This window comes from Pantherophis guttatus, chromosome 2 (assembly GCF_059756535.1).
Source record: "Pantherophis guttatus breed Tessera chromosome 2, ASM5975653v1, whole genome shotgun sequence".
Lineage (NCBI taxonomy): Eukaryota > Metazoa > Chordata > Lepidosauria > Squamata > Colubridae > Pantherophis > Pantherophis guttatus.
Window position 1 is genome coordinate 77,749,020 of NC_142064.1, and position 22,903 is coordinate 77,771,922.

The 22,903-nt window shown below is 37.6% G+C and overlaps 1 protein-coding gene and 1 long non-coding RNA gene across 7 annotated transcripts in view; one reads left to right on the forward strand and one right to left on the reverse strand.

Moving 5' to 3' along the window:
• The window catches only part of BNC2 (basonuclin zinc finger protein 2), a 437,236-nt gene that overhangs the window by 197,738 nt on the left and 216,595 nt on the right, over positions 1-22,903 (reverse strand). The window lies entirely within an intron of this gene.
• Positions 2,115-4,933, forward strand: LOC117661523 (uncharacterized). Its single transcript, XR_004590036.3, has 2 exons — positions 2,115-2,215; positions 4,554-4,933. It is a non-coding gene; the product is annotated as an uncharacterized LOC117661523 (long non-coding RNA).

A 22,903-nucleotide genomic window follows, 5' to 3' on the forward strand; every position in this document is an offset into this window, starting at 1 on the left:
TTCAAGGTATTGGTTCTCACCTTTAAAGCGCTCCATGGCTTAGGGCCTGGTTATTTATGAGACCACCTTCTGCCACCGATAACCTCCCACCGGCCAACTCGGTCCCACAGAGAGGGCCTCCTTAGGGTGCCATCGGTCAAGCAATGTCGACTGACGACCCCCAGGGGGAGAGCCTTCTCTGTGGGGGCACCCGCCGTCTGGAACAAGCTATCCCCAGGAATACAACTAATCCCGGACCTCCGGACCTTCCGTCGAGCTTTGAAGACCTTCCTATTTCAGCAAACTGTGCTGGCTTAAAATTTTAATGGGTTATTTTAAGGGTAATGGGTTTTAATTTTTGGGAAGCCAATTCGATTTAATTCTGCTTTTAAATTATTTTAAATTTTATATTGTATGTATTTTAATTTTGGCTGTTTCACCGCCCTGAGTCCTTCAGGAGAAGGGCGGTATACAAATTTAAATAATAAATAAATAATAAATAAATAAAATATTAAGTATTATAACAGCACACTTTTGGAAAGACAAAATTACATGATATTTCTATTCTAGATTTTTTTATTAGCCTACCCATCCCACTCCCGCATCAAATATTAGCTCCAAGGACTCCCTCAATCATTCATGAATGCAATTTGATTGGCTGAATGGGATCAAAATGACAAAGTGAAGAAAAAATGATTTGATGTTCACAAACCCAAGAATGGTGATTGTTTGGTTAGTACCTGCTGAGAAGAAAAATATGTTTATTTCAAATATGTGATTCAAGCACAAGCCATATGTACACATAGCAAAGGAATCAATACAAATCTAAAAGCATTATTTGACTATATAATGAAAGATTTTAAAAAGTAGTGAGGCATACAAGTGTAATGAGAACTTCTGAATGTGCATATCATTTTTTGCTAGTGTCAGGACTGGACCTTGAGGTTAAAATGAACATGGAGGAAACATTTAAAAGAAAGAACAACTGAAGGAAGATTAATGAGTGAAAGGCAATGTAATGAAGGAAGATGTGGGAGCTGCTTGGAAGAGAGTTAATTATGTTCCATAGTGCCACAGAAGTATGCAAAGTTATACCAATGAGAAGTTTGAAAAGGATGCTTGGTAGAATCATGAACCGAAAAAAGTCTGGATGAGGGAAAACTGCATGTCAGACAACAATTGCTCCAAAAATAGGAATTATAGAAATATGAAATTATATATGGATAAAGGTTTTAAAAGATATTCTCAGAGAAAAATGGTTTAAATTAAAAGAGGCAGAAAAAATACAAAGCAATGATGAAGAAATGGATACAGAGGGTTAAAGAAGCTGACAACAAAATGGAAACATGACAAAATGTTTTGGGATAAAACTTAAGTGCGGAAATGATAGGAGGTTTTCAGCAATTTGTGTCAGAGTGATCGTATGTTGTAGAGTGGGATTGAAACATGCTATAAATGTTAGTATCTAGTAACTAGAAAGAATGAAAATGAAATAAATGTATGTTGGGGGGAAAAAACAACAGCAGCTGTAAATTGTGCAACTGGACAAATGTTAAAATATGGAGTGACTATGTGATATAACATATGTGAAGAACTGTGCATGATGACTGGGAGAATGCTGTTTTCGTTCTCCTATACAGGAGATGGATGGAAAAAGGCAAAAATAAAGATTATTCGGGGAAGAGTTTTGGTAGGATTCCAACTGAAAAGTTATAAGCGATGACAATGAACAAAATTTGAAAAGTGCAGTGTATTCTTATGCCAGAAAGCAGAAAGCGTGAAGATCAAAGTTTTGTTTTTCACTTGTGTATTTGTTAATTTACAGAAACTATAATATAAGCAAATAGGCTTGAATTGTAGAAAGTCTGGCACAAACAGAGAATTAAAAGCTGGTTGTTGAATGCAATAAGAACGGTTTGCAATAGTCATAAAGGCTGTTTGAGAATAAATGGGAAGTTTTGTGATTGGTTCAACACTGAGCAAAGAATAAGACAAAGATGTTTGCTATTTCTTTTATTCCTTCATGTGTTTGTGGGGGGGGGGGACCGTAAATTCTAGAACCTGCCTAAGGCACAAAGCCCAGCTAGGTGATTCTGAGTCAGTCCCTTTCTTTCAGTCCTAGTAAGTAGGTAGTAGGCAAGCCATTTCTGAAGTCTTACAGAGAAAACTGTAGGGATTAATCCAGGTCATCACCAAGAGTCAACCCTAATTTGAAGGCAGACACCCCCAAAAGAAGGTATAAGAGACATTAGAGGTGTCTTGACTGGAGAAATAAATATTTTATTTTTGTAAGCAGACAATATCATTTTGTTGGCTAAATATCAGAATAATTTGCAGCAAGTGTTAAATTGCATGATAAAACAAGGCATATGAACTTGAACATCAATCCATCAAAGAACAATTGTGTTTGGTAAGGAAAATGCAGTGAACAGATGAAATTGTGTACCTTTGCAGAATGTTTACTAAATATGGCAATATGGATGGAGAAACTTTAAAACATACAAATGTTGGTAGAAAGAAACTGAACGGTACAGGGCCCCTTGTAAGGAATGAATGTTTATCAAAAGAAGTGAAAATAGCTCTGTAGGAGCATGCTTTTATCCCCTTTGTTATATGGAAATGAGAGCTGGTTATCCCGGGAGAAATGTAAAATAAAGTTGAATACAGAGAGAATTGGGTAGTTAAGAAGTATGTGTATGTGACAAAAGGATAAAAAAATGTAATGAATGAATGAACACTGAATAAATGTAGCTGGTAAACAAAACTGAGCAAACAATATGAAAGTGGGCTGAGATGGGCTGATCATATAGAGAGGATGAATAAGGTTGGAATTGTAAAACAAATATATGAGTGAATGGGTGAAAAAAAGAGGGTTTCTCAAGGCTGAGTAAGTGATGGTTAGATGGAATTGTTGTGATTCCAACCCACCTCCCAAAAAAGCAAGGAGTTTAAGCAAGCAAATGGGCAGTCAAAGGAACATCTGAACATAGAAAGAAAAGTAATATGATATAACTTTAGGATATATTGTATTTATAAATGTTCTCTCTCTGTGTGTGTGTGTGTGCATACACACACACACACACACACACACACACACACACACAGTGGTGGGATTTAAATAATTTAACAACCGGTTCTCTGTCCTAATGACCAGCTAGGTAGGCATAGCTCGGTAGTCATGTGACCGTGTGGGCGTGGCCAACTCAACATCACTCATGTTGTAATGCCTTAGCTGTTACAATGTAATAAGGGTTAACCAGAAAAGCTGTTTCTGTAAGCAGGGCAATAAAGATTAGGCTAGAAACAACACCAGAATGTTTCCTTCCTGCCTTCCTTACAGGATTAGCCCTGTAAAGTGGGAAAAAACAAAATAAGAGCTGAACTTTCTGAACTGCTTAGAAAGTTAATAACCGGTTCTCCCGAATAGATGCGAACTGGCTGAATCCCACCACTGTATATATGTATGTGTGTGTGTGTATGTGTTTATATATGTATGTATACATATGTATATGTATGTGTATATATGTATGTGTGTGTATAACACGTGCGGCCCCTTTGCGAACCAGTAGTAAAGATAAATAGAACCCACCCCTGATATATACATATAATTGGAAACAATTATATCTGTCTGTGAGAGTATGGTATGAATGTGCAAATAATAATATATAAATGTACAGAACTACCTACAGCATAAGGTGAAGCACGAATCCATATAATACTCTGGCAGCAGAAATATAAATTCATTTATACAATTTGAAATGTATCTATCAAAGCATATCTAAGAATAGTATTTGCTACATATTTTGCCAGGCAACTTTTTTGCAGAATGCTGTGTTAGACAAATTCTACTATAACTTCCCTGATACTGCCAAATTTTCCACTGACAATGCTCTGGTGACTTAAGCCTCATAGCAAACCATAATTCAGAAACTGAAGCTTTTTCAAGATGCAAATATAGCAATGACAATGGCTTCACCAAAGAAATTTATGCTTCTTTGTTAATTGCACAAGAAAATTGTCAGAACAATGTTGGCAAACAATTTCACTGTTTGCCAGCAGCATGCCCAGCAAGAAAGACAAATGACTTCATTATGGGCTACAGTATTCCTGAATAGGGAAGGATTAAACTATGCCCCAGGCACTTTTCTTCAGTAGTTTGTAGCTGGGTTTATAATCTACCATTCCACCATGCCTGTCGCTGGAGGATAAATTCCGTACCTGATATTTTGTGGCGGAGAGAGCAAGGGGAGTGGGTTAAAGCAGGTAACTATGGGATCCTTTAATACTTTAATTGACACAACTAGATTTATAATATGGACTTTCTTCTTCAAAAATTCCAGGAGGGAAGAACATTTCTGAAACCTATTTTGGGAATAAGAATTAATGTGTTGTTAGTGCCATGTGTACCTTGAGAAAAAATAATTGAAAGAAAGATATTAGTGTTAGTCTTACACAGACCATTAAGCATTTATGTTTACACTCAGAAGCTTGATTTTTGGCTAATCACTTTCCTATAATAAATACGATGTTTTAAAAATACATATTATATAGGGAATGCCCTTCTTTAAATGTAGATGTTTCATCATTTGCAACAGAAGGACCTGAGCTGTGTGGTCCAGCAGATTTTGTGCTCCAGAAGACATCTATTGGATTCTACATGAACAAATTAGAAATTTGCAGCAGATTTGGGCTACTGATATCATTATCTCCAACATAAAGTCAGTCTTCAAAAACAAGAATGTATTGTTATATGCAATATTCATGTAGCATACAGTATATAGCCTTGACTAAATTGTGTTGTTTTCTTTGCATTGTTCAAAAAAGAAAAACATTTAATCACTTTTATGAATGTTATATGACAACAATAAATTAAGAATAGTGCTGAAAGTTATTCATTATATGTCCATTGCTGCCTTCTGATTAAGGCAAATAAATGAAACATGTATCTATTTCACATTCAAACAAAACTATACCTTTTGTAACAGACTTTAAAACAAATTATCATATTGCTTCTATTTTAAATGTAATTTTATTTTACCTGAAAAGGTCGATAAAAAAACAAAAATGGAGTATGTTGAAGGACTATGTCTCTTTTGGATTAAGTTCCTGATACAAAAATGTATTCTGGCATTGGGCCATGTGTTATCTGACTTATTTAAAATAACATTTTCTGTGTAAATTCTCCCTATTCTACAAAATATTGTAAATGGCATTGATACAATATTTACTAATGTTGCAAAAATAGTATTGTACATTCATTGGTAAATGAGTCCAAACTGGCCAGAAGAAAACCATGTACTTTGTTAACAATCAGTTTATTTTCTTTACTGTTTTAAAATGCTGTAGTACTTTGTTCATTTTATAAACTTGCTATAGCTTAATATTTTATATACACTGAGTTGATTTGCAGAGTATGGCTCATGACTCTAATGTTTCTGTCTCTCCTCAAAGGAAAGAATAGCTTTTGTTTTTATTTTGCGGCAACAGGATTGCTGATTGTATTGGAATGCAAACAAACTATGATTAGTAGTAATTATAATTGAACAAGACAAGCCAACTTCAGACTATGTTTTACAATAAGTATTGCTCTTTGTTTGCAAAGAGTGAGTGATTCTGATTAGCTGAGAATGCAGCAGAAGCTTATCTCAACTTTGCCGGCATGCTGGAGAATGGTAGCTTCAAGAGCACAAGGCATATTCAGCTATGAATACATACATACAGAAATTTGGTCACTGATAGAACAATTTCCATTAATTTCCATTAATTTACGTAGTTGAAGGCCCATCCAAAGAAGGCTACAAAATGTGAGCCAATTTGTCGGTAGTTACATATCAAAACATACCTTTATTGTTTACTAGAGTTGCCAGGAATCAAGGGTAAATTGACATAGTAAGCATGTTGTAATTAGTTTAAATTAATATCAATTTCCTATGACAATAAATAATTTATTCTATGAGCTTTTATATGAACATAAAGATATGCAAGGGATATATATTACAATGATACTGTGTTTTCTTAAATAATTAAGAATAAATAAATAATTAACCTAAAGGGTAGGAAAAGGAAAATTCAAATCTCACTGATTTTTTAGGTACACCTGTGTATTCTATCAAGTACCATCAGAAAGTGGCAAAATGCAGTATGGAGTAATCTACCATTATATGGATAGAGAATTAGTTGAACAAATGAAAGCATTGACTAGTATACGTCAATGGTTCTTTAGCAAACTGGAAGGAAGTGTAAAATGGCATACCGTATGTCTCCATGTAGGTCAATTCTAGGTCCTATACTGTTCTACATGTTTATAAATGATTATAATGAAGGATAGAAAATAAGATTTTAAATTTGCAGATAACACAAAAAGAAAAGAGAGCAAAGACCTTGGAGAACACTGCCAAGGTTCAGTAGTTTTTCATCAGTCTGAATTTCAAGATGAATTTCACCATGGACAAATGGGAAAAAATGAATTTCAGCAATGACAAAAGTCTACATATGGGTGGGAAAGGTCAAAGGCATTTAGGATATCATCCTGGAATTGCAAATATTTTAGTGGATTGTCTTATACAGAACTGATGGACAATGTGTGGTATCTAAATAATAACTTCTAATTGGTCAGTTGGTCAACAGTGCATGATAATAAAAGCTACAGACCATCATCATCACAAGGGTTTTAATTCCATCTTGGCTGCACACTGTGATTAGGATGTTCGATCTTCTTTGATAAAAATCCCATAATAAAGTAAAAAAGACATTCATCTCATGTTGTTTTAGTTAGAAAGCCAGACATTCCTTTTAATACTGTACTCTCTTCGGATATGGACATTTCTTACTATAATTCAAAACAAAACTGCCATCACTCTATTGACAAAACAAGATGTTGACAGCTCTCAAATTACAACAGTGTTGTCAGCTGATGCTTACTGCAGCAGGGTTTTGTTATGTCCTCTTTCTTCCAACTCCCCACCCCACTCCAATCTTTAAATTTCAGTGCTCTGCTGCTAATTATAAATGTCAAAAGCAGAACAAAGCTTACTGACTTGAATGGCTGGTGTCTGTACATGTGCACACACAAAATTCATTAATGATTTCAAGGTGCATAAAACGATAATGATCTTTAAATGGTACTACTAATAGTTACCTTTTATGTTTCTGTTAGCCTTTTTACATATTACTAGGTAATATTAAGTAAAAACTCTGAATGATATACAAGCCTGGTTACCTATGAGTCCTCTCAATCAATGTTTATATATATATATACAGTATATATTTCCATATTTATAAAAAAGAATAGTTTCTGGTTAAAAGGTTTTTCTGGATTTAAAATGTAGTGGTTCTCAAAATGTGTCCTGGAGAACTCCACATGTCCCCAAGACAATTTTCAGGGGTCTACTGAGTCAAATAAGTGTACTATAAAATTTATTAGGTTAAATTACTAATACAGCAAATATTGATAGAGATAGTCTATGTAAATAGACTCTTTGGGGTTCTCAATTATTTTTTAAGAATATAAAGAGATTCTGAGACCAAAATGTTTGAGAATTGCTCGTCTAATGAATGTGTACTGATTGCATCATAATGCTGCTTGGAAAGTTTTGTGCCAATCCTGGAACTACAAATTACCACCAACATCTTCAAAGCAGAGCGTCATGCAAAGAGAAAGCGATTAGAATGTAGGACAATGACAGTACACTGCTAGAAAGAAGAAGGGATCCATACATTCATATAGAGGTATGAAATTGATCAAAAGGTTGGCAGTTCAGCGGTTCGAATCCCTAGTGCTGCGTAACGGGGTGAGCTCCCATTACTTGTCCCAGCTTTTACCAACCTAGCAGTTTGAAAGCACATAAAAAATACAAATAGAAAAATAGGGACCACATTTTGTGGGAAGGTAACAGTGTTCCATGCGCCTTTGGTGCTTAGTCATGCCGGCCACATGACCATGGAGACGTCTTTGGACAGCGCTGGCTCTTTGGCTTTGAAACAGAGATGACCACCGCCCCCTAGAGTCAGAAACAACTAGCACATATGTGCAAGGGGAACCTTTACCTTTTACTTTACTTTCCAAACTTTTCCCTTCATTATCCAAAACTGCTTATCAGAAAGTCCTTTTTACCCAATGCTGGTTAAAAAAAAAAATCTTTAAATCAACTTAAATGTCCCTGTTGTGATTGGGTAATAGGTTTGTGTGTCATTACCCAAAGGAAAACATTTTGCATAATTTATGCAGGTTTGGGAAGCACTGTGCTAGAGCTTCAAAAAACGGTGTAGGCAGCAAAACCAGTAATTATCTGTAGACAGTAATTACAGAGTCAGATTAGGATTGAGATATTCTAGACATCCCTTTATAATTAGGGTATCTTACCTCAGAGGATAGATATCGGGATCAATGGTATGAGGAATGACCTTGTTTTTTCTATTTGTTAGGCCTTAAGACTATTTGTTACCATACAAATATGACAGAAAAGTATCCATGAGTGGGTGAGTGGGTGGTATTAAAATCTTAAAAATAATATTAAAAAATAATATGCAAAGCAAGCAAACCAAAAAGAGAGAGAAAAAGATTTAAATTTGATCACAGTGTTAATATACGAGCCACGGTGGCTCAGTGGTTAGAGTGCAGTACTGCAGGCTACTTCTGCTGACTGCCAGCTGCCTGCAATTTGGCAGTTCAAATCTCAACAGGCTCAAGGTTGACTCAGCCTCCCATCCTTCCAAGGTGGGTAAAATTACTGACTGCCTGCAATTTGGCAGCCTCAGTCTCACCAGCTCAAAGTTAGCTCAGCTTTCCATCCACCTGAGGTCGGTAAAATGAGTATCCAGATTGTTGGGGGTAATATGCTGACTCTGAAACCACTTAGAGAGGGCTGTAAAGCACTGTGAAGTGGTATATAAGTCTAAACACTATTGCTATCCTATCCTATTGCTCTCCTTACAATCTACAGCATGCAGCCTGATATTTATTCAAGTTTGGTAACAGTACTTCAGATATATGAGAGCCCCATTATTATTACTTGCTCAGAGAGAGAGGTCAGGTCACACCTTTAAATTATCAGCTCCAAAGCTATGTAGTGATATGAACATATTTTGATTTTTCTCTAAATCAAAAAAAATCAGATACATTAAACGGGTCTGATAATTTAGGAAAGAGAGAAAGATGGCTTATCCTACTTTACAGATAAAAGTGCTAAGAAGAAAAAAGTATTTCCCCTCCCCATGTTTTATACTTCATCACCATAAGGTCTTCTATCACTACATAATTCTTGCCACAGATTTCTTTTTCTGCTCAAACATGGGTGGCAAAGCTGAGCCCAAGTCTTGAGAAAGCAGCTCCAGAAGGCTTCCAAAAGTTGTCACCAAATTGTAATTTTTTAATATCAGAGAAGCTGGAAATTATAAAATACATGAGGCGTTAATTGGATTAGCATTTAAGTGATTTTATTTTAATTACTTTTCCATGTAAAATAAATTAAATTTATCTTTTCCTTGTGTGTTCCTATATTTTGAAGACTGCTCTCAAACACAGTTTTAGGAAGTGCACCTTCCAGTGCTAGATCAGAGCCTTGGTAGTACAGTGGTCTAAAGCACCCTGTTATTAACACAGCTGCCTGCAATTACTGCAAGTTCGAATCTCGCCAAGGCTCAAGGTTGACTCAGCCTTCCATCCTTTCTAAGGTAGGTAAAATGAGGACCCAGTTTGTGGGGGCAATAAGCTGACTTTGTATAAATATACAAAAGGATGAAGGCTATTGCTTAACGCATTGTAAGCCGCCCTGAGTCTCCGGAGAAGGGCAGCATATAAATCAAATTAAAAAAAAAAAATCATAGAAAATGGCAATTATCTTCCAAAATGTATAACCATAGTTTCTGCAAGGAAGAACCAATGCTCAGAAAGAAACTTGTCTTGTTATACAGATAGTAAGAATTCTTATGCATAAGTTAGATCCTTAGGTCCTGGCTCCATTTCATGCAGATAGCATACCTACAGTATTTAAAACCTATTATTCTATAATCCAAATCTTTTTGGGCCTTGCCTCAGTGTTTTTTAGTAAAAGTTTCACTTTAGTACACTAAAGTAACCTGCCAACGGCCCTGAAATGGGAAATCTCTTATATTGGTGCAAATTGGAATAATTATGCCAAACTTTATTCCACATAGCAGAGCTTAATTCTCCAGAGTTTCTTTGTTCTAATTCTCAAATTCTTCAGTTGTTAACAAAACACATGAGGTAGTACTAATCCTCTCTTGCTGCAAAAATGCTAATGACTTCTGCTTTTGATGTACTAGTTAACAACCTGATAAATCTGCTTCTATTTTATTAAGTGCTAAAACCACTGTTGTTTTTCAAGAAGCATGTACTTGATAGCTAAATGGTTCTAAAGGTACATTCTAGACGTACATGAAGAGGGACATCATGTACTGTGCATGCAGGATGGGAAGAGTTTATTTTAGTTTATATATTAGAGCTATCTCCCCCTTCCCTTCAAGATCTCAACGTGCACATATATTGTGCTCCCTGCTCCCACTGTTTTTCACAACAATCCCGGGAGGCAGGTTGGACTGAGAGAAAATGTCTGGCCCAAAATTACAAGGGAATTCGTGTGTAGACTAGACCTGGGTCTCATACTGCCCGTCTAACTCTTTAACCACTACACCGCAGTGGCTCTCCCAGATGAAAGGGAAGAAATATTTGGCTCTATACAGATGTACAGAACACAGATGCAAGGGACATTAGATAATGATTGAGTGGAAAGAAAGAATGTGGTAATGTCTGTAAGAAGAGATCATAAAGTAAACTTTAAGTTCATGAGTCACAATCCTTCCCAGATATTCATGGCACAGATTCCCAAATCCTACTTAATCCTATTTACTGGGGCTCCTGGCAGGACAATTGATCCGAGTTAAAAATCACCATTATGGGAATACATAATCCCCATCCACATTCTCTGTATGGTCCCTGATGAGGTCTTGCACCAGGAGACTGCTGGCAAGGTTTCATAACATAATTTGCCCTTTCTTTCTCCATTAACTATGTAGGCAAGAAGTAGGTGGGGCTTCAGCATTTAAACTAAGTGGGGTTTGTTTAAATGGGCTAACGACTTTGTATGAAGCAAAATATGTTGAATCTGATAGGACACAGTAACAACAATATTATCAAATTAAGTTCATAAAGAAACAGATGGCTACAAAGGCAGTGGAATGCAATCCTATTTGGCTTCTAAATAGGCCTGGTAAAAAAGACAACAGGGGAAGCTTTAAAAATGTAATGTTTCAAGTATGTACAGATAAAGGAGAATATTTGTAGCTCAGCCCCAAGAAAAGATTATTCAAAAGCTAACTTCAAGATCATGGGTTCAAGACAAAGGGCCTGATCATGATTCAAACACTTTTTAAACAAAGCTCTAAGGCAATTTTTCCTCCAACTTCTCTAACAATCCCCCTTACACTGAAGAGATAACTGTGCTAAACTAAATAATGAATAGTTACAGGATGAGAAAGTACTATTTTAGAGCTGTATCTAGCCAAAAAAAGAATTTAATCATTGAAAAAAAAGGAAAACAATAAAAGTGGAGAAATTTACAAACTAAAAGCAATTAACAAATTTACTGTCTCTTTCAAACTTTTTTTTTTAAAAAACCACATCTTATTTTATTTTGTATGACTGTCCTCTTTCCTGGAATGATTGTTACTAACTGGAGAAGGAACATGAATTGCTGGGTCCCTAATAAACCCTTTGCAATAAAGGCTTTTGACTATGGATGCCTTAATGGACATCCAGGATCCCAATGCAAATTGTGGGACCTAATCATATCTGAATACAGAATAACGGAGTTGCAAAGGATCTTGGAGGTCTTTTAGTCCAAATCCCTGCTCAGGCAAGAGACTCCATATGATAGCCGGTAGTTCAGAGAACCAGTAGCAATGGCAGCTGGAGGCTCCACCCACCCGCCCCATTCCACAGAGTCAGGGAATGCACCATTCCCCAACTCCGGCCTTGCCACGGAGCCACTGCCTGCTCGCCCTTTGCCACGCAGTGTATCCTACTGCTCACCTTTCTCCCACGGCTGGCTGTCAGGGAAGGCAAGCGCCTGAAAATTACCGGAGTCACTCACTCTCCTTCTTGAATGAGCTGCCACCATCATCGCTCTGGTCCATGCGCCGACTGCGCAAGTGCACACTATTTATTTAATTCACTTATCAGTGGCAGGTTGAGTGTGTGCTTGCGCAGCCGGTGCATGGACCAGGGCGGCAATGGTAGCGGCTCATTCAAGAAGGAGAGTGAGCAACTCCGGTAACTTTCGGACACTTGCCTTCCCTGACAGCCAGCCGCGGGAGAAAGGTAAGGACATGCCACTTGGCGATGAGAGAGCAGGCAGCGGCTCCGGGGCAAGGCTGGTATCGGGGAATGGTGCATTCCCTGACCTGGTTGAGGCAGGCGGCGAGCAGGCGGAGGCTCCAGGGCCCCAGGGAATGGTGCATCCCTGGGTCCTGGCCCCCGACCCAAAGCGAAGAAAGAGGGGGTGGCGAGTGGGTGGCAGAATAGAAATTTAAAAAGTTTTCCTCCCAGGTTCTGTGGGCATGGCTTGGTGGGAGGGGGTCTTGTGACTGAGTGGGCATGGCTGTGAGTGACATCGAGTTGGCCATGCCCACTCAGTCACAGGACACCCCCCACCAAGCCACGCCCACAGAACCAGTAGGGAAAAATTTTAGATTTCACTCCTGCCCCATACCATTCCAGACAAATGGCTGTCCAATCTCTTCTTAAGAAGCTGTTGTAGCACCCACAACTTCTGAAGGCAAGCCTTTCCACTGATTAATTATTCTTACTGTCAGGAAATTTATCATAAATTATGTTTTAGGATCAACTCATATTTATAGCCAGCAATAAGAACAATTCTTATTGATAATCATCCTGTATCACCTCTACTCCAATCAGTAGATATCTTGTTTTAGTCAACAAGAGAGAGTCTGTGACATTTCCTTTTTTCTTTTCTTTTTTTTTAATTGTAGTTTTTTCCAAAATTCCAATACATGATCGAACAGAGTTCTGTCTGTTTTTCCCACACAAAGCAGGTTAAATTGATTATTCCTATACATTCTACAACTCCTAGATATATATATGTATCTTAAACTTTATACTAGTCTTTATCCATTTTTAAATTGGTGAGTCTGTGACATTTTCAAGCAAGAAATCAGGAGACTGGCCAGTATGTTGTGTGAAACTGAGGAGAGGCAGCAAAGCAACTGTAAGGTGAAGAAGAAAAGGCTGGATACACCTTTTCTGAAAAAGTGTTATTGCAGTGCCTGCTGTCCACAGGCTTCAGATTTTAGAACAATTATGCAGCTCCTGTTTCTCCTGGATATATAGTATTAGAGAGGAATTTTCCTCCTCATACAATTTAGAGCTGATACTGATGTTTATCAAGAACTCAGTGAATAAAATAACCCTGTTTTCCTTAAAATAAGACATCCCCTGATAATAAGCCCAATTGGGCTTTTGAACGCATGGCAATAAGGCCAAGCACTTATTTCAGGCTTCAAAAAAATATAAGACAGGGTCTTATTTTCGGGGAAACACGGTATAAAGGATGAAATTCTATCCCTGACTAATGAATTCAAAATTAACAAATCATATACAGTATTTAGCATACAACTCCAGACTCTTTAAAAAGATGTCAGATGTGCAATGACACTTCAACTATGTGTTCCTTTGATTGGTCTCTACCATGTTTCCCCAAAAATAAGACCCTGTCTTATATTTTTTTAAACCCTGAAATAAGCGCTTGGCCTTATTGCCATGCGTTCAAAAGCCCGATTGGGCTTATTATCAGGGGATGTCTTATTTTGGGGGAAAACAGGGTAGAAGGAGAACTAGGTTGTGAGGAATAGAAATATTTTTTTTAAAAAGAAACCCTAATCCAAGTAGTTAATCGTAAACGGATAGAAAATGTCCTTAAGAATAGAAATTAATTAGTAAACACATAATATCAATAACTTCAGCAGATGGGATAAATTATGTCCTTTGGTATATGAGCCTCAAGCTACTCATATGAGAGTATATTCTGTGCTAATCATACCAATTCTGCATACAAGATAGCTTGTGGCCTAATCCAGCAATGGCTTTTAGAGTGAATAGGAATTTGTAAAGTAATAAGCAGTGTATGCCTTAATGCTTCTCACGCATTAAAGTATAATTTAAAAATACCTAATTAATTAATATCAAATTAAAGTGAGGTGACCCTCTGAACATAACAGTTAAAATATTTTACATTCCATACTTGTTCAAATAACATTGTTACTAATAGTTCAAAATTGTTATTAAGAGCTATTTTGACTGGTAAAACTGCCATTTTAACTAGCTAAATGATTGGCTTTTTAATAAATAGAATTATTTTCTTCCTGTTGTTTCCACAGTAAAGTAATGAAGTGAGGGTTTTCTGGTGAGTTGTCATAATATAATTAATTAATAAAGCATTCCTAAAATTTAAATTCTGGGGAGGGGGGACGTTTAAACTTTAGGTAAAACATTTTTAGCTTAACAATAAGGATTACAACTCATAATATAATTCATCTGCAGGAGACAAAATTCTGACATCTTCAGAGGAGAGGAGAGGAGAGGAGAGGAGAGAAGAAGAGAGAGGAGCTCTTCTTCATAAAATTGATTAACTTGATGTCCATACCATGCTTGTTGCAGTGCCCTCAGGCAATCAGTGGACAGGTTTGCTTTTGGGCACAGTAGTAGTAGCAAATTCTGATTCTCCACTCCACTCCACAAGATAGAAAGTTCATCACCATTTAAAAAAAAAAAAACACTCTTAGACAAACTGAATAAAAATCAGAATGGCACTGAATGTTTTTTTCCATTTGTCCCAAAAAATAGTTTAATTTCTGAACAAATCTTACTCCTGGGTTTCAATTTCTTTGTCTTGACTATTTCAAAAGTATCTTTTAATAGCTGTTCAAAAACAATATTTTTGTGGTAAGTCAAATATTATTGAGTTCCAATGTTTAGGTGCTTAATTATAATGTTCCAGACCAGAGGTATCAAACTCACGAGGACACATCACATGATGTATTGCAACTTTTTCCCCCTTTGCTAAACCGGGGGTGGGGGTGGCCAGCACGTGATGCATCTGGCCCACGGGCCACAAGTTTGACACTCCTGTTCTAGACAATCTCCAACATTCTCCAAGGTTAAAAAGTGTTCCAAAGTAGTAGAAATGCCTGCCCTGCTCTCTTTGACCACTGGTGCCACTCCGGGAACTCAGCCCACAGAGTCTGGCGCTCCGGGAGAAGGAGGCTTGGCTGCAGTGCTGCTTCCCACCAGCGAAGAACCGGAGTGAGAGGTGTGGAAGTCTCCGGTAGCAGGCAGGGCAGCAGCCCCCCACTTGGGGAGAGGGCCAGGTCGGCCACGTCACGGCAGAGCCCGCGGCTCTTTCCCTTCGGCCTGGGGTGAGGTTTTGCGCCAGGCGGCTGGCCCTGCAGTGGCGGCTTGAATGGCCCGACTGAAGTTGTGCTCGCCAGTGAATGTTGGCACGGGGGCCTCAGCTGCAGCGCTGCTCCAGCCAGCCAGCCCAAGCCCAGGATGGGCTGGCTGCTCCGTCCCCACCGGCAGCTGGGCGATGCTGCACATGGGACATTGACTGGCTGTCAGCTCCGTGGCTCTTTGCCGGTGGCCAGCCCGGAAAGGAAGCACACGGCCTCGGCTCTGTGCTCGGGGAAGCGAGGGGGAGTGGCGTGACAGCGGCTTCCCTGCTCAGCCCTGACAAGTGATGCATCCATGGTGCCTGCACCAGTATCCTGACAGATGCAGAGAGTAGATCGCTGCTTGCAAGCAGACAAACAGAGGTAACAAGAGTATGCAGCACTGTGGGAAAAACTAGAGGCCCTGTTGTCCCGCAAAGCCTGCCACTGCTTGAGTGGGGTGTGTGTGAGGAGAAGGGTGAGACTTAGGAAGTAGGTCAGGTGGAGCTGGCTGACTCAGGACTGCTCAGCAGCTGTCCCTGCCACTGCCAGATGTTTGGGTGCCTCGGCTTCAGATCGCTCCCTCCCACTCTTCCTCTCTCTCACACACACACAGAAAAACAGAGATTGGAGAGCTCTCTTGCTCTCTCTCTCTCCAAGCGCCCCATGCACAGCCCATTTGAAGAAAGGGCATGCATGGCTGGGCGTGCTTGGCTGCAGGAGGAGGCCCAGGTGGAAGGCAGCCTTTTCTGCAGCATCCCCCTCCCTCCTTTGATCGCCATGCAAGGGGGGCTCTGTCTTTGCAGAAATGGGGTGGGCGGTTTGTGCAGAGCATTGGCGGGGGGGATGTGCGGCCCTCCAGAGTGGGACAAGAGAAGGCTCCATCGCTTGGGCAGTCAAGCCAGAAGGAAACTCAAAGAGTTGGGGACTTCAGAAGGGCAGAATGTGCTTCAGAATGTACAGCTCCTGGCTCTAACAGTGAGTGATGTGAGTGATGTCAAGTTGGCCACACCCACCTGGTCACATGACCACCAAGCCACACCCACAGAACCGGTAGCAAAAAAATTTAGATTTCACCATTGACCTGCAGCATGCTAACTCTGTCAGATTTCCCAACATAAGGCATAAATAACTAGAGAAAGATAGTCCAGTAAACTATCTGGGTGTTATACAAAGCAGCAGTATATTGTTATCTGAAAGTGTGTTATTTTTCTTACTTAAGAAAAATATTCAGATGTAAGGAAACTTTGCCATTAAGATCTCAGTGAACCCAATCCAGATTAATAACCTTGTGTATAGAAATTTCATATGAAAAAAACTCCCACTGAAAAAAATGGAACAGATTTTTTTAAAGGAAACCTTTTTGACTGGATAGGAAAAGTACCATTTCTCTTTATATTTCTGGGACTCTTGGAAGGTAAATTTAATTAGAGATTTATCCTTCAATTTTTTTAAAAAATGACACTTTTTTGTTTTAGCCTTTTTTTAAAAAAAGTACCATGGCTAGAAATAAAAAGACAAGCTCCAGATAAATTCATTCCTGGTGGGAAATCATGACATTTTTCTTATATGGAGAAGAACGTGGACAACCATCCCAAGCCCAAATATTTTGCTACATTAAGCAAGAAGATGCTCATTTCACATTCAGAAGGTGACTAGGCAAGCAGATGGATTCTATTTCACTACTGCCAAAGGAGATGAATTCTTCATGGTACCCAAGAGATACAGAATCAATTAGGGACTTACGTGTTACATGTATGTAGCTCTGCCTTTGAATAACTCACCACACAACTGCCTGTTCCCAACATTCACTGATGGAGGCACTACTTATTCATTTGCAAAATCATGGAGTAGGACTTGTGATCCAAAGTTTTAGAAGAAACTAATTTGATTTTGACATCTACTTCACACCAAACAACTCTCTCTGTACTGACCATGCAGTACAAGAATATCCAAAGTAAATACAAATCAGCAGCAAACTGCCTAGTAATTGAAGAATGACAAGTTTTTCAAGCTTGGAACCCAACTCTGAAGCATTGACGCTATTCCTGCAAGCAAAAATGCTAGTAGACAGTTTTTGATTAAAGAAGAGCTCTAAACTTGTTTTGGTGACTGGACTGTTTGCTCTTTCTAATTGTATGTAAATTGTGTCCAGATCTGTATAATTGTCTGTATATGCTTTCCATACTGCAAGGAAACAGGAAGAAAATACATTGTGACATTTGAAATCACACAATCTTCGAACTGTTATGTGCCCTCCATTTATTTTTAACCAGGAACTCAGGACGTTAACGCTGCCACTTTGTTTAAATAATTTAAATATATAAAATGTTCTGCGTCTAAATGAAAGGAGGCTGCCATGGAATAAGGCTTGCACATTCTATGTAAACCATTCTACTCTATAAATAGTGTGTCTTTCACACAATTGTTCCATTGGGCAATGTCCAGTAGCAAACCAGGAGACTGTAGACTTCATACCTTTACAGAGAAATAGTATTTCTTGTGAAACATCTCCCTGCCAACTGATATAAGGATTCTGAATGCACATAGATATTCTTGGGACAGAGTTAGCAGTGTACAGTGGAGAAAACAATTGCTTTAGTTGACAAACAATTACTGAAATACAATTCACTTGTACTTTCACAGGTACAAATGCATTTTGAATTTAATTGGGAAGGTGTAGTTTGCCTCCTATTTTTAACTTTTGCCTTTTTTCCTCAATAATCCTTAAAGACTCCCTCATACGAAGACACAGTAACATGCTTTATATGGGTTTCATTTCTTGGGATTTTGCTCTAGGAAATGGCACAATTTGCAAAACTAATGTCCAAAGTCAAAATCAGATTAGATTTATTCAGTTTTGAAACTTAAATTTTCATATTTTAGACTCCCTGAGTTTTATAGTCTTTTCAGCTTTGATTTATGGACTTTCATTTTCAACAATATTACTAAAACTGGCACAAACCTGAGAAATTTTACAATTTATTGTATTGAACCAGTCAACTCAAATTCTTTTCCAAGTTATACAAAGAATCATGCTTGGTAGTTCATTAGATTCTTCATATTGAACTGATAAATTATTTGTACCCTATGACTATAATTAAGTGTTGTACCTTATGATTCTTGATGAACGTATCTTTTCTTTTATGTACACTGAGAGCATATGCACCAAGACAAATTCCTTGTGTGTCCAATCACACTTGGCCAATAAAAAATTCTATTCTATTCTATTCTATTCTATTCTATTCTATTCTATTCTATTCTATTCTATTCTATTCTAAAGAAGATGATATATTTATAATATAAGTTTGCAATGCCAGAATATCAATCTATTTTATTCATGGAAAGTCCACATAAGGCCACTAGATTGTTATTAACAATAAACCTTAGTCATGAAAAGACTTGCATTTTATTTATTTATTTATTTATTTATTTATTTATTTATTTATTTATTTATTTATTTATTTTAAAAAATTTAAATCATAACTTTGTCTAAAAAAATCAAAGAGGCTAGGAAGGTAAAAAGCAGGTGACATTAGTAAAACAGAGAAAATTGCAAACATAAATATACCATCTATATACCAGTCTGCATAATATCAATGGGGAAATGGCATTTTTCATGCTATCCCATATTACTATTTCAGTTTCAGGAAATGGAGGTAATCTATACTAAAAACATAGTTCATGGTAAATTATCTATCAATCAATCAATTGATTGATCTAGCACCCATCCATCCATCCATCCGAACACGGGTGTCAAACTCAGGTCATCGTGTTGTTGTCATGTGACGTATTGGGACTTTTTCCCCCTTCGCTAAACTGGGGGTGGGGGTGGCCAGCACATGACACATCTGGCCCAAAGGCCATGAGTTTGACACTCCTGCATTAGAATTTAGTGTGTTTCAAACAATAGATGTATAAATATACATGGAAATTACATGAATTGCCTGTATCCCAACTTCCTTCTTGATGAGGAGCAACTTATATTGTGATCTGTCCAACACCACAAGACAACTTTAAAAAAAATAGCAGGAATTTTAAGAGTCTTGATCTTCCAGTAGCTGCTGCTAAAATGAGAGCTATTAGGAGCCAATACTACTAGTTCTCCCAAAATGATTCCTGGGCTCACATTAGGAATCAGAATGATCAAATTCAGTAACAGCTTTCTCTTTTCAGAATTAATGTCAAGTCACTGCTGTTTTGGGATTGGCTAACCCAGGTACCAATTTCTAGACTTCAGAATTGTCTTTGCCTGCTTATTTGAGTATCTAAACTGCTTTGTTTCCTATAACTCTGTTCTTGCTTTAAGATAAGCCCAGTTGCTGTATCATTTTATTCTAATACTGGTGTCTGTATAATTAAGACTGTTGGATTCCTGACTTTGCTTGGCATTCTACATATCTTAGAACAAAAAGCTGTTTCACTGCCTTTGATCTGGGTTTGAGATTATAATGTTTTTGATGTAGTAAATATAAATTCAGATATGTTCCATGACAACAACCAAGTTAGTATATGCAAGTATTTTTATTTTCTACTGTTCAACTATGTCTATAAATGCAAGCTTTAATATCTGAAAGCAAATCTGAATTATTTTCTTAACTGTGCGGTACATTTTCATTTATTTTTGTAGATCAATATCTATTCTTGTATTATTTTTAATATATTCCAAAATAAAAATTTGTTCATTTATTGAAATTGAGTAGGGAGGTTTTATTCTTATAATGTCTAAACTGTGATCTTCTGGGATATCGATGAGGAAGCTTTTTGAAGTATGGCCAGTTAGAGGAACTTGCTGCTTACCTTGCTCCTCGTTCGTAATTTTCTACTATTTTTTTTTAAATCCTTCTAAAGGTTTAGACAGGCTATGTAGTCTGTCAATTGTTCTATAGTTTTTGGAAGATATGGATTTTATGGACATAGTTTTGAGTTTAGTACCAAATTGCAAAGCTAAGATTTACAAGATGAGCTCTGGAAGATAAACAACTGGAAGGAGTGGTAGTCCTTAAAAAGTTCTTCCTAAAAGCAGCTTCGCTGTTGCTACACTCAAAATCAGTTAGGAAGAGACAAAGTAGTTAACATGCTGGCGTAGAAACCAGGAGATTGTGAGTTGTAGTTCCACATTAGGTATGTCCTCCCTCTCATCCCAATCCATCTCACAGGGTTGTTGTTGTGGGGAAAAATAGGAGGAGTAAAGAGTACTATGTATGTTCACTACCACTTTGAGTTATTTATATAACTAATAAACTATGTATATATTAGTCATTATATAACTAATCAAGGAAAGAAGCAACCTAGAACTAAGGAGAAATTTCCCAACAGTTAGAACAATTAATTAGTAGAATGGCTTGCCTCCAGAAGTTGTGGATGCACCAATACTGCAAGTTTTTAAGAAGAGATTGGACAACCATTTGTCTGAAATAGTACAGGGTTTCCTGTCTGAGCAGGGGGTTGGACTAGAAGACTCCAAGGTCCTGTTATTCTATTATATAAATATTAATTTAAAAAAAGTATTAAAGGGAGATAAGAAGAGACAGAGAGAAGGGAACGAGACAGACAGACAGACAGACCAGGAGTGTCAAATTCGCGTTGTTACGGCGGCATCACATGACATATCGAGAGTAAACCGGGTGTGGGCGTGGCCAGCGTGTCACGCATCCGGCCTACAGGCCGTGAGTTTGACAGCCCTGAGATAGACAGACAGACCAACTGACTGACCAACCGAGAACCGGGATCTGAAACTCTTGCCTTTTCCAATATGTCTTCACAAGACTGGCAGAATTATGCCATCACTTGGTCTGGCTAACTTTATTTGCCCTCCCCCCACTATAGAATGAAAATATTAACAAGGAAAGGACCATTTTTCTTTGTCTGTCCAATCACTGTTACTCCCCTATGGGGAAAAAAAACAACTACATACTACTTTCATTCTGCTGGCAAAAGCTCTATACAAATTAGTAGTTCATATGCCATATTTTTCCTTTCCCTTGCTGGATGGCTCTGAAAATACATGGGATGATGAATGGTTTCTAATCCTGATGGCGATTGTGTTTTTATTAAGCAGAAAATCATAATACAGATTTAATCAATGCATTTAAATGTTACCAAAGTTAATGAAACACCATTTTAAAATGCAGTTTAAGATATCAATAAAATCCGTTTTGTCTTACAAATTTTCAGATTTGAAGTTTATCTGCTGCTACTTGATCTATTTTCTCCTTAAATCTATAACTCTTTTAAATAAATATATGCTTTCCCATTACACATAATAAAGAACCAGAAACATTATAGTATTTGTAACAATGATAAAGCCATTCCACTGTACTTTGACCATAGTTAATATTTCCTGTAACTAGTGCCAAGTGACTCAAAATCAGGTCCTTTTCATTTGAAAAAAAGGAAATAAATTACTGAATAATAATGCATATAAAAAACATTTAAGTGGTCATTTCAAATTAGAAAGACACAGAGAAATGACAACAAAGAATTTGGTAGCACCTGAAACACTCTTTCTAAATATGTGCCTAGAATTACTTAATAAGTAATTACCACATTTCAAAACCAGCTCTAGAAAAACCAATAATTATGGACATAACATATTGACAGAATCAAGGCAGTGGATTTTATATCAGATAAAGTATGTCACTGAAAAAAAACATTATTAAGGAATTGGTCAAAAAGCAAGGCAATTTTGATATAATTTTGAAGCATAACATCACTTTTCCAGGAAATATTTCCTTATATTTTGAACAAATTGAAACAGACTATTAACTTTTGTTTATTTAAACTTTTCACTGTTAATTTATAAGTTTTTTTAAAAGACCATGAAAATGAAATTCGCCAAAGATGTTATGATCTACCCCATATGCGCCACTGCATGCTATAAAAAGGGAACCCAAAGTTCAGACCTTGAACACAAATATTTCCAGAAATGTGGTTGCATTTATATGTGTGCTTTTTATTAGATGACCACGAATAATTACAATCCTATTGTATTCCTGACTCCAATTAGCATGTATGGGTCTGCTTTCTATTTTACCTTGCCAATCGCTCAAAACAGAACCAAGGAATGAGAGCTGCCTTATCACTCGTTTTTAAAACAAGAGGAACATTGGGTTGTATTTTTGTGGAAGTAATCCTGAGCTACTATTTTTCTAAATTTCTCCAGAATTTTAGAGTCACGGGAGAACAGAGAAGAGATTGAATTCTGTGTCACTCCATCCGGCGTCTAGCTGCTCCCCTTTGGAGGAGGTAGGAGGCTGGGGTCTCTTTCTGCTTGTGTGAAACGGACATTGCCTCTCTTCCCTAGACTTTTCCTGTGGGGTTCATCTAGCAGGCAGGGTGGGGAATAGATGTCTGAGCTATACCAAGGTCGGCCTGCAAGAGCTGACAGCTTCTGTCTCTGTACAAAGAAAAGAATCAATACTTTTGGACTACGGCTGTGCCCTCAGTGTAAAACAACAAA